The 13,422-nt window shown below is 46.1% G+C and overlaps 1 pseudogene across 1 annotated transcript; it reads right to left on the reverse strand.

The window, feature by feature from the left end:
* Nucleotides 1-7,169: 7,169 nt before the first annotated feature.
* LOC109434222 (large ribosomal subunit protein eL39-like) lies at nucleotides 7,170-13,262 on the reverse strand (annotated as a pseudogene). The gene is made up of 3 exons (XR_016021338.1): nucleotides 12,928-13,262; nucleotides 10,878-11,050; nucleotides 7,170-8,171 (listed from the first exon to the last, which is right to left on the reverse strand). The product of XR_016021338.1 is annotated as a large ribosomal subunit protein eL39-like (transcript).
* Nucleotides 13,263-13,422: the final 160 nt, after the last annotated feature.

The raw sequence follows: 13,422 nt of genomic DNA on the forward strand, positions 1-13,422 counted from the left end.
TGGGGGGTCGTATTCTTACAGAAGCAAGAGAAAATAAATATAAACAACTAACCAGTTATTTCAGACATATTATCAAAATCATGTAGTGTATTAATAATAATAATAATAATAATACATCCTGAGCAGACATGTATCAATGTAATTCACCAAGTCAGTGAACTAAAGGAGAAAATTTGCTTTTTCTTCTTTGGTTGCAGAAAAAAATTATTTTTATTATTATTTTTAAAGCAAACACAAAAAGGAAACAGGAGAATTTCCTTAACGTTACAAAAGCTATGCAATAAAAACCTATAGCAAAAACCGTGCTTAACAAACCCAGAATCATTCATGTAGGCTGAAAATGAACAAGGATGCCAGCTAAACCAATACAATTCAATGTGTAACAGGAGTTTTGGCCAACATAAGAAGAGAAAGAAATAAGTAGTAAAAAAGCATGGAAAGGGGAAGGACAAAACTGGCGTTATTTGCAAATGATATGATCAACAATATAAAAAACATAAAATACAATCATAGAATTAATATGAATTAATCTGAGTTTCCAGATACAAGATCAATTCCTAAAAATCAAAAACATTTCTCCACACCAGCAATACTCAACTAGAAAAGACAATAATAACAACAACAACAAAATCAAAGTATCTAACAAAATGCACAAAAATTTTGTAGCAAAAAAATACTTAAAGTTTTAAACTTATTTAAATGTTGTTGAGGTTGGAGAGTCCAATAAGTAATGCCCTTTTACACTGAGTTTGGAATAAATTGTAAGGTGGCCACAGAAACCAAACAGATGGAGCTCAAAGTACAATGGCAGTCCATCAGAAAGAGGTAACACATCTATTTGTTTGGGTTCACTGAGAAACAAATGCCACGACTGGCTTAGATGAGCAGGAGATTCTGGGATACTGGGAGCGGGAGAAGGTGGGGAGAGCCTTCAGATCACACCACAGGTCAGACACCTGTGAGAGGAGACAAGGAAGGAGGGAGAATCGGGTGGGAAGGTCTCAGACTGCAGCATGGTTGCAAGGAAGATTCAGCCAAGAAGACGGGACCTTCTCAAGCTAAGTGGAAGGCTCCCATGTCTTGCCCACCCTGTGCTCAGTCTTTAGCTCCAGCAGGCGTGACCATCGTGACAGCATGGCGGTGGGTCCAGAGGGCAAGCAGCCATGTTCCCAGCCACTACAGCCCACCCATTGCACCACACAGCTCCACAGCTCAGGACGGAGCTCATCCATGGTTCCTGGTGGCCTCTTTTCTTGGCAGGAGGGTAACTTAGAGAAGGAAGGTTAGTGAAACAAACTACAGTCTTGTTGCTGCAGTTGGCTCCAGGGCCACGACTGGGTTTCATCCTCACCTTCCTCCACTATCCATTCTAAGTTGCCCTCGCCCTCACCTATCACCTGGGCAGGTCTTGGTAGCTTACTTGGTAGACTAGCCCAAACCTTTACTCCCGAGAGAGCTGGACTTGGTGATCACATCTTTCCAGGCTGGGCTCTGCCTATGGACATTAATTAGACTACATCCTGAGGGGCTGAGGAGAGCCAGACCCAGGCACTCCTTTCCCTTCTCCTGGTACATTAAACACTGAGCCAGTGGTTTCCAGGGCCGGGCCCCTGATAGCCCACTGGGCGGGGGATGAATCATGATAATAGTAGACAGAGAACGGCAGTAAAGTTTGTGAGCTGAACGATAACATTTGTAGAGTGCCGTGGTCCCTTGAGGAGGACACCCTCACACTGACCCCATGAACGGCCCGTGACACATGATGGGGGAGCACCCTTGGAACAGGCCGAAATCCTGACTCAGCAAGGCTCAGAAGAAAAGGCGGAAATTGTTCAAGTGGCCCGGGAGCACAGAATGTCCCGGACACTAGGCACTTTCTATAAATGACTCAGTTGGCCCCACCGCTGGTGAGCATTGCCCGGTCCGTGGATCAGACTCATCTCACACCAGTAGGAGGGTGGTCACTCCTCATCCCCTTTGGAAGGACCTTTTCTAGAAACTGATGTAGCCAGTTACCTGTACACCCCAGGCACTCTGTCCTGGACCTTGGGTGCTCCACCGAAGTGGAAAAAGATGCTGAGTGCCCTTAGGCGCTCAGTCTCAGACACAGCAACTCAGAGAGGACCCAGCTTTGCAAGACCCATAATTTAGGCTGGAGATTCTCAGCAACAGCCCCCCGCCAAAAAAACACACAAAAAAAAACAAAACAAAACAAAACAACAACAACAAAAAAGACAGAAAGAAAGAAAAGAAAAACAACAACACAGTGCAGCAGCCATCAAGGGTCAGGTACACCAACATCCAGCAGTCCCTTCACAGGCACTGGATTCTGTTGGATCCAGTTAGTAAACGAAGAGCAGCTTAAAGACACAGCATCTCTGTCTGGTGTCTGATCACTGTACCAACTGTAAGGGGACCCGGGACGTGTTTCATCAGGTGTAGTAAGACAGACACAGAAATGGGTGTCATAAAGGCAGACTTTTATAGTCACAGTTCCCTACAAACAGGAGGCACATCTGCCATGCAGGGCCACACAGGGAAGCACGGGGGGCGGTCAGGAGATGAAGGGAGAGGGGAAAATGTGGCCAAGAGCCTTTCTGTGGTTCCTGCAGGAAAGAATGGGCGAGGCAGGCTCAGAATTGACCAGTTTGAATAACTGCAGTGAACTCTGGGGTGTAGGGCTAGCCTGAGTGGGTACCTGGTTGTGGGGTGATCAGAGCAGGGGAGAAGCCCAATAAAGAGGTGGTGGGTTGTGGGCTCTGGACTGGTTGGACTGAGCATAAAAGGTGTGCTCGCAGGTGAGTTGTTCACTGTCTCTAAATTGGATGGGAGGGTGGCTATGAGGAAACCTGGGTTCCCAGGACCGTGGGTTCACCACCGTGTGGGACTGCAGCTATGCTGCCATCAGTTACTGGCAGCAAAAGTCAGTCATGGGATTTAGGAATGAGAAATTCAACGCCCGAGGAGTTGGTCCACTGGATGCACAAGAAAATGCAAAAATCACCAAAACTAGCAAAATACAGCATCCCATGATGATTATGAATAATAGCAAAAGGGACTGTTGGCACAGACCCTGAGAATGGGCTGGGCTTCTGTTGCAGCTGGTCTGAGCTCCAGCCATTAGTCTCTGGGTCACTACTGAAGGGAAAGTAATGTTAAAACAACAAACAGGGAAGACATTGGAATGAGTCACAAGGAGAAGGAGGAAAATAAGGGATGGTCCCGGGACTCATCCCAGCAGTGTGGAAATCTTTAAATGATTATTAAGAAATAGAATGAACAAGGCAGACATTTATGGGGTCAAAGGGCATAACCCAGCATTCTTGGAAGTTTTGTGAACTGATGGGAGTCCCTACTGTTCCCCAATAGTGCAGGGCCCTAAACAAGTTTGCCTTATTCTCCCTCCTGTGGAGGAATTTAAAAAGCTGGAAGGCAAAGATGGCTATGAGAAAGCAGACATCCAATCATCTGGGACAGCTGTCCTGCAAGGTAATCATGCTGAGGACCAATCCCGGCTGGAGACCCACAGCCATATGAACTTGGATAAAATGGTCAGAGGATGCAGAAGAGACTTTCTGGGGCTCCTTGATATGGGGCCCCCATACACTGTGATTCCAAAGCCTGTATGTGAATTCCTGACAGGCGTTACAACTGGATTGGGAGGATATAGGAATGTAGCGAGTGGTTGATAGGATAAAGGTGAAAGTATGGATGGAAATTGGAAAGTTTGAACGGACTTTATGAGATGTGGTTGCGTCTCCTTTACCTGAATGTGTCTTGGGGATGGATATTGTATCTGACTGGAGAAAGCTTCACTGTAAAAGAGAAGATGTAGCACTCTCCCGCTAGTATTGACTGGACATGTGAAATGGAGCCAGTAGCATTGCCCAAGCCCGGACAGGGTGTTAATTTGCTGTGGTACAGCCAGCCCCATTGCAGCCCAGACTGGAGCTTATGGCAGAAGCCTGTGAGTGTCACCTAGTGGCAACTGCTGGGATTTGGGACCAGAAAATTTCCATTTGAGAGACAGTTACTAACTAGCTTCCTATTGGACTTTCATTGAGATTTCCCCTATGACTGAAGGACATAAAATAACTTTGAAACCTGAGATACCCACAACGCCTTGGATGATGTTGGAGAAATGCTGTAATAGGACGGGCAATGCCCTGAAGAGTTCCATCACAAAACGGAAATGGTTTCTACAGGACCTTGCTGGGGGTGGGGAGGGAGGACAGTGAGAGGGACTCAGGAGCAGGGGGCCTCTTTTCTCCAAGGGCCGACTCTAGAACCACATGAGGGCTGCGGGAGCTCACGGCCCTATGAATAGCTTCCTTCCAACCCACAAGGAGCTGCTTGGTTTGTGCGTGGTGGTTCCACAGCGGATGCACAGCTCTTGTTTAGAAGGCCGCCACCCCGATGGAAGAATTCAATACAAATTGACTTGGTGGGCTGAATTACATGCTGTGTGCTCTGATGTGTGGGTTTTTAGCAACTCACAGGCAGTGGCCAATGGCCATAGGGTCAGGCTGAAGGCAATGAAAACAGGCCTATTGATGAGATGTCCGTCCGTATGGGGCACAGCCCTATGGGAGTCACTATGGGAATATGGGGGGTGCATTAAAGTCGGACAGGTTGATGCCCATAGGAAGAACCCCTTCAGGACTGGAAGGTGAATGGAGCTGGTGAGTGGATACTCTGGTGTGCTCACTTGAGGTGGCCACCTGGGCCCATGAAATAAATGAGTGGACATGGTGGGGGGGCTGTAGCAGTGCGAAGTGGGCTGAGTCTAGACATAGTCCGCTTCACAGTCTGAGGCACAAGATGCCAATAAGAACTGTTCTGTCTGTCAGCAAGAGAGACAGAGACTACAGGTGGCTGCTGGCGGACTCCGGAAGAGGGTCTGTGCATAGCTGGCAAGTCAGATTGATGCTGGGAGCCCTAAGGAGGGGGACTTGACAGGAACAGACTGACTCTGGACTGGCTGAGCTTACCCCATGGTGGCTGCCAGTGCATCTGGGTACAATAGAAAAACTGGAACAGAAGCTACTAGAACAATTTGGACTGCCAGGTCAGATATCTTCAGTGCATGAAACACATTTTACAATCCTCAGAGTAATGGTTTCATGAAGAATTGAAACAGGCAATTGAAACTTTTTTTTTTGGTCGCAGATGGGGAAATGAAAGCATGAAAGGCTTCATGAACACCTTCATGAGTGTGTTCACATTCAACGTGCGGGGGTCAAGGGAGGGTCCCCACTAGATAGATTCCTTTGCTTTTGGGGGGAGGTTTGAGGGACAGGGTAGGAAGGATGCTGGTAAGACTGTACTTTTTTCTTTTTCCCCACATCACCTCAACTTTTGTCCTACCTGATGCAGGGACCCCAGGACCAGGGGTGATCCCGAAGTAAGAAACTGTAACTGTATCTTCAAACTTTACGTCAGAATTCCTGAGTCTGATGCGGTGGGTTGTGCTTTAACCCCACCTGGCAAAATTGGGGCTGACAGTGAATGTATCTGGATAGCTTAGGGGGTGGGACGGCCCACCAGGTCTGCACCTGTGTAACCCCACCCCCGGGAATGGCAGTGGCCCGCGGGGGGGTGCAGTCTAGACCAGCCCTGTGGCCCAGCCTAACACCCCTCCCAAAAGTAGAAAAGGCAGGGCATACATGGAGAGGAGGGGGAGTGGTAGCTGAGGGTTAAGGAATGAGTGAAAGGTTTATGGCACAAGAGAAATCCAGCATGCCGTCAGGGACTCGAGAGAGGCTCAGCACGAAACGTTACTCTTAGCTCAGTGATACCAGATGCCTGAAAGGGTGAAGACATATGTTCCTGAGACCACTCCTGCTTTTGGAACCTAAAAAACTGGATTGGCAGTCTTCAAACCTGAACGGCATCGCCCTGGGAGACATTTCAGTCACGCAGAGTGATGACAGACTGGACTAATTGGCAGTGGCTGAGTGGGACTCTGGTAAGGTGCCAGAGCTTTTCAGGACACATCTACTGCCACACTGCAATAGGGTGTGATACTGGCCTGGTCAGAATGCTGGTCTTGAGAGTCAAATGTATTGCGAAACTGAGTTATAGCCTTGTCAGGAAAACAGATGGAAAATGACTGGCCTGAAGAACTAGATTTACCTACCCATCGGCTAATTTCTATGCTAAATAGTTCTGCACACATTTATCAGAAGATACAAGGGAGGCAATTAATAATTTAATTAGTACAAAAATATGAAAACGTATGTACTGGCTTTAGAGGATGAATTAGTTGTTTCTTTCAATCTACCCCTTCCCTACACTGGCCCCTCCATATGTTAGGCAACATGACCCTTCTGCTGTTAAGAGTCTTGCCCAAAGGCAGGGATGGCCTGTGTCCTAAAGAATTTAACTTTGCCCTAGAAGAGGTCCAGGCTTTGCCCTCAGCTCCTGGGAGATAATCTTTGTTTGCCGAGGTCCTTGAGCTAGCCAGAGTAACAAGATGATTTAGGGTGGGGACTGGTCACACCAGAAAGACCAACAAGGTGAAGGAGGGTGGGGCTTTGGGTGTCATGGCATCAGTCACCTGGAGACGGAGATCAACAATATGGGTGATTAATCAATCAATCATGCCTATGTAATGGACTCCATCAATACTGAACACTGAGACTCAGATAAGCCCCCATGTGTGTTGTCACACCTTGATACTGGGAAAGTAACTTGTCTTGACTACATGGGGAGAGGGAGTGAAAGGCCCTTATCTTATACTTCCCCAGACTCACGAGCTTCTTCCCTTGGCCAATCTTAACCTGTATCCTTTCCCTGTAATAAACTGTATAATACAGTGTGTACCATGAGCACAATAGCTTTGGGTGGGTTCTTTGGGTCCTGGTAAATTATCATGCCCAACAGTGGTTTTGGGAATCCCCTGCACTTGCAGTTGGTGTCAGAAGTGACAGTAGTCCCCTGTGAACTGTGTTCCCTCTGACTGAATAATTGGCTAAATCCTCACAAAGCTCAATTCCAGAGGAATCCAAATGATAAGTCCCTTGCTCTAACCACCACAGGACTTGCACACTTTAGAAAATAAACAAAACAATATATACTTGATATAATTATACTCCATTATATTTTCCCTCACCTTTTATATTCTAGAATCAACAACAAATTAGAAGACATGAAAAGAAGCAAGAAAATGTGTTTTATTTTTTATTTATTTATTTTTTAGAAGGCCTCACATATTTATTACTGAACCAACCTACTAGTGCAGAAACATATTAAGAGAAAACTCATTTCCCCCATAATTTCCCAATAAAACACACCCAACTGTTCAGATAGTAGTGATCTTTTCAGTGCCATGGTTAAGATCCAAGCAACCCTGACATAGCATAAATATGTGGCGCCATCTCATGTGCGATTCCTTATAGATCCAGCTTGGTTCTTCTCCAATGTCTCCTCTTGGAGTTGTCTGATTTTACCAGTTTTCACCTGAATCCATTGGGGAATGGGCTGATTTTGCTTTTGTTTCTTTGCCAGGAACCTCTTGATCCTGAAAGTCTTGTGAGAAGACATAGTGAGGAAGAGTCAACTGCACGCCCTACAATGGCGGCGAAAAAGACAGCCAAGAAAATATGTTTTGGGCCGGCCCAGTGGCTCAGGTTGTTGGAGCGTGTGTTCCTCAACGCCCAGGTGGATGGTTCGATTCCACCATAAGCCAGTGAGGTGCGCCCTCTACAGCTAAGATTGTGAACAACAGCTCTCCCTGGAGCTGGGCTGCCGGGATCAGCTGGAGGTTGGCGTGAGCTGCTGTGGGCTGCCTACCAACAACCCGGCGACTGACTGCCTGGAGTAGGGGAGGGCAAGGCTCATAATACCAGCATGGGCCAGGGAGCTGTGTCCTACACAACTACACTGAGAAACAAGGGCTTCAACCGGAATGCGGGGGAGGGGGAAGCAGAAGAAAGAGGGTGGAGGGGGAAGAAAATGTGTTTTATAATCAAGAGAAAACACATTCAATAGAAGTACTACAAAAAACCCAAGTTGGTGCCGACCTGGTGGCTCAGGCGGTTGGAGCTCTGTGCTCCTAACTCCGAAGGCTGCCGGTTTGATTCCCACATGGGCCAGTGGGCTCTCAACCACAAGGTTGCCAGTTCGATTCCTCGAGTCCCTCAAGGGATGGTGGGCTGCGCCCCCTGCAACTAACAACAGCAACTGGACCTCGTGTTGAGCTGCGCCCTCCACAACTAAGACTCAAAGGACAACAACTTGACTTGGAAAAGTCCTGGAAGTACACACTAAAGTCCTGGAAGTCCCCAATAAAGTCCTGCTCCCCTTCCCCAGTAAAATTAAAAACAAAAACGAAAAACAAACCCAATTTATTAGAATATATTGTAAATATATAATATAAATATATATTTATAAATAAAATGTATAAGTTATAATTTACATTATTATAAACATATAAAATAATTAATGGGAAAAGAATAATAATTGGAACAGAGAAGGGTATTAACCTAAAAATAAAAGGTCAAAGTGAGAGGCAACAAGCATTTATTTGAGATCCAAAAGAATAGCTATTAGGAAGCACTGATTCAGGAAGAAACCCAAACAGTGTTCTGATTAGGAGACAAAGGCAATGGGTCTTTATGAGAAGAGGATGGGGAACAATTACGTCAGTAGATGGAAGGCATTTCTATGGGTGTTAAAAAGCTAAGAAAGGAATTTCCATAGGTGCAGATAAGCTAACATAGTGATGCTAATTCTAAAGACCGTCTTCAATATTCAGTCTGGTAGTCATAATGTCTGCTTTCCTGTTATCTTTGCAAACAGTTATTTGGAATACAATGCCTTAGGCCCAGTCCAAAGTTTATTTTGCCCAGGTTTAACATTCAAAGGTTTGAGGAGTAAGATGTGCAAGGCAGTTCCTTTGAGATGGCAGTTCTGCCTCTATTTTAAAGTGACTCCATTTACATTATTTTCTACAAGGGGTATAATGAATTCAATAGTGAGTTGAATAGTGCCCCTCAAAATTTCATATCCACCCAGAACCTCAGAATGTGACCAAATTTGGAAATAGGGTCTTTACACATGTAATTAGTTAAGTTAAATGAGGTCACATTGATTAGAGTGGGCCCTTATCCAGTGACTGGTGTCCTTATAAGAGGGGAATTTGGACACAGAGACACAGGGGAGAATGCCTTGTGAAGATGGAGGCAGAGTTGAAGTGATATGTCTACAAGCCAGGGAATGCCAAGGATTGCTGGCAAACATCAGACGTGAGGAGAGAGGCCTGGAACAGATTCTTTCTCAGAACCCCCAGAGGGAACCAACCCTGCTGACACACAGATTTTGGACTTCTAACCTCCAGAACTGTGAGCGAATAAATTTCTATTGTTTTACGCCACTCAGTTTGTAATATTTTGTTATGGCAGCTCCAGGAAATTAATACACATGGTAATGAGCTATTCTGGGATGTAGCTAGAAAACTTGAAAAAATGAACCAAATGGAAATTCTAGATCTGAAACATACAATAGCTGAAATAAAAAGTACAATGGATGGGCTAAACAACAAGTTGGCTGCTAGAGAAGATAGACAAAGTGAATTTGAAGACAGGTAAGTAGAAATTATCTACACTGAAGCTGAGAGATTTTTGAAAACTGAAAACATTAACAAGCATCAGTTACCCTTGATATATTATCAAACTGGGAGATAGACATGAAATTGAGGTCAGAATAAGAGAGGAACTAGAAAGAGAATAGGGCAGGAAAAAATATTTGAAGAAATAAAGGCTAAAAGAGTTCCCAGAAGCTCAAACCACCCAAGCAAAATAAATACCAAGAAAACCACACCCAGGCGGTTGTCTAACCTTTGTCCTCAGGTTTTAGGAGACATCCTTTTTCCCCCCCTGGGGAACCTTGGGCTAGCCAGGGAGTAACAATGTGAAAATCAAAGATAAAGGGAAAATACTAAAAGTGGATAGGGGAAAGAGACATTACATATAGGGGGGAAGATAACAATTCCAGCTGACTTAGAAAAAAATGCCAGTCAGAAAGCAAAAGAGTGACATAATTCAAGGGCTGAAAGGCTGCCAACCTAGAATCTTATATCTAGTGTAAATATGCTTCCAAAATGAAGATGAAATAAATTTATTTTCAGATAAACAAATGTTGGTAGAATGTGTTGTCAGAAGACCCACATTACCAGAAACTCCAAAGGAAGTTCCCCATTCCCCAGGAAGACTGACCGTAAATGATGCCTGCTTAAACGCAGCTCTACAGGATGAAGTGAAGGATGCTGGAGATGGTAAGTGCGTAGTGGTGAAATACAAAAGAGTTTATTCTTAATTTTTAAAAAGGGAATTGACTGTTTAAAGCAAATTTGTAGCAATGAGTTTTAGGATTTATAACATGTGTAGAAGTAAAATATATAACAACAGTAGTAAAAAGAATGGTAGAGAGTAATGGTGTATGTTTTTTATGTTACATGTAAGATGTTTTCTGTATATATTATATATTATAAAATGGTACAGTATTAATTCAAAGTAGACTGCGATAATTTAAAGACATATATTATAATTCTTAGCATAACAACTTAAAAGAGGTACAGATAAGAAGCCAATTGTGGATACACAATGTAATGCTAATAAAGACCCAAATAACCTGAAAGAAGTCAGAGAAGAAGGAAAAAAAGGAAAAGGACAGAGGGGACAAATGCAAAATAAAAATCAAGATGATAGACCTTAAACTCAACCATGTCAAAAGAATTTTAGTAAATGCAATTCAAAGGCAGAGCTTATCAGACCACAGGGGGGGAAAAGCCCCAATGATATGCTGTGTTGAGAAAAACATATTAAATATTAAAGACATTAACAGGTTAAAAGCAAAAAGATAAGGAAAAAACTTACCACGAAAACAGTAATCAAAAGAAAGCTGTTGTAGGGTTGGCCGGATGGCTCAGTTGGTTAGAGTTTGGTGCTCTTAACAATAGGGTTGCTGGTTCGATCCCCACGTGGGCCACTGTGGGCTGCGCCCTCCACGGCTGGATTGAGGCGATTGCTTGACTTGGAGCTGATGGGTCCTGGAAAAACACGCTTAGATAAATAAAAATTAAAAAAGAAAGAAAGAAAAAGAAAGCTGTTGTAGCCTTAAAGAAAGGGAGATTGCCAAAGATAAAAAGGGATTTTTCATAATGCTAAAAGAATTAAGTCATCAAGAAGATATAACAATCATAAATGTATACTCGTATGTACTTAATAATAGGGTTTTGCACTATGTAAAGCAGAGTATGTCAGAACTAAAAAGATAAATACAATCCCACAGTTATAGTTGAAGATTTTAACATTTGTCTCCCGGTTATTGATAGAATAAGCAGGCAGCATAGCCACAGGTACTGTGGGCAGGCAAAGCAGAGGGGTGGGGAGTGCACAGGGGGCCACAGGGCTGCAGTGTTCAGGCTGACTGTGCAGGACCTGGGGGGTCTGGGACAGTGGTTCTAAGACCAGTCACTGCTAAGGGGGCAAGAGCACTGGAGGTCTTCTGCTTGGTCCTGCGCCCAGATGGTGCTAGCACTAGCATTTTCTCAGAGGGGCCAGAGGGGCATCCAAGGGTTTGGGGCAGGAATCCCATCATCCCCACCTGCCCTGCTCCCTGGGAGGTGTTGCTTCCTGTCCCCCTGGCTGGCGGCCCTGAGCCATATTCATGGGAGGCCTGAGGCCAGGCTGACCGTAGCCTCCACATTGTTCTTAGTTCAGATTCTACCCATGGTTCCTAGGATGAAGTCCAGACTCCTCAGTGTGGTCACTCCAGCCTCCCTGCTGCCCCTGTCTCACTTCCACAACCTCCCGTGGGAGTGTCTCTAGCATTGCAAGTGTGCTCTGCTTCCTCCCTCTGCTGGGAACTCTCCTCCTTCAGAATCCCTCTCTTCATCTTACCCTCACACAAGGCCAGGCCACCTGGGTCCCTGATGTCTGACCAGTGGGTTTGTGTCTGCACTGTGTGGGTGCTGACTTTAGTGAAATCAAATTGTAAATTCATTCACAAGCCTTGTGACTCCTTTCTTCAAACATATGTAATTGTGGGTGGGGGTCTGCAGAATCCATCAGCCTGTTCTGGGCCCTGCCAGCCTCTCCAGGGCCGGCTTACACCTGCTCTTTGCTCTCTCTGTGCTAGCCACAGTGGCCACCCTTCAGTCTGCATATATTCCTTTCACTCTCTGGGCCCCTGCACCTGCTGTTCCTGTGTGTGGAATTCTCCGACATCTCTCTTATACGTAGATAACAGCTATTCATCCATTTCCCCAGAAAACCTTCTCTGACCTCCCTGATTAGGTCAAATGCTCCTTAGAGTGTGCCCTTTCAGTGTCTGTCCTGCCAGGAGCTGTCAAAGCTGTATCTCTATTGTGTCCACCTCCCTCTTCCTCTGTGATTTCTGCAAAAGCGGGAAACCTGTCTGATTTTGCACATCGTTCTAGTCTCCAATCTCAGCCCCAGTACAGTGCTCAGCAAATACTGAGGGGGCCATTAAGTGCTCAGCAAATACTGGGGGAGTGAAGGTCTGGGTGAATGGCTCAGATCTTGGCCAAGCAAGTCAGTGATTCCCCTAGGGGTGACTCTTAGAGAAACTCCAAGGTTTTTCCAAGGAGGCGAAGACTGACCGTCATGTGCCATGTGTTTACCTAGCACTATGTCTTTATAAAGAATCTAGTCCCTCCTCGTCCACCCTCTCCATTGCCCGGTCACTGACTGGGTCCGCCTGGCAGCATTGCTCCACCCTTTAGAGCCTTTCATCTCCCTGCCTCCGCACTTAGTCTGTCACTGTGCTCGCTGGTGTGGTGCTGGTGCTGCTCCTAGATGTCACTGCAGCTACTCCCTCGGGAGGCTAGGAGGTCACCAGAATTCTGCGGGAGGAAGAGGCCTGCGTGTAGTGGCCCGAGCCATAGAAATCAGTTGTACCTACCTACTGGGCGGCACAGGCGTGGGCTCTGAATCGTCAGCAACGCTGTCGCAGGGCTTCCCGAGCTTACAGGAGGGAGGTCACTTCCCAAGTCACGGAGCTGAGAAGCAGCAGTGACAGGAAAGGAACCCAACTCGGTCGGCTCCAGAACCCAGGGCTCGCTATCCAGCCGGTTAGCGTGCTTCCAGGCTGTGGCGGGGCTCCGGAGGTCGGTACACTACTGACATTTCGTAGCGACAGTAGCTGTCTTGCAGGTGAGGAGGAAGAGCCAGGAGACTATTCCCATTGGGAACCTGATGTCCAGCGGGGCCCACAGGGGCAGATGGCCAGGAGGCCAGGGCACAGACCCCGAAGCGCGGAACTGGATCCTCGCCCCCTCCCCCAACGCCTGCGCACTGTGGCCCCATTCCCCGCTCAGCCCCGCCCCCACCACAGGGTTTTCAAATTTGAAACCTGCTTCTTTTCCCGCCCGAAAGTGTTGACCAGCGGCGGGAGAGG

The sequence above is a fragment of the Rhinolophus sinicus genome, chromosome 5, assembly GCF_057876585.1.
Source record: "Rhinolophus sinicus isolate RSI-liver-muscle chromosome 5, RSI-T2T, whole genome shotgun sequence".
In the NCBI taxonomy this organism is placed as follows: Eukaryota; Metazoa; Chordata; class Mammalia; order Chiroptera; family Rhinolophidae; genus Rhinolophus; species Rhinolophus sinicus.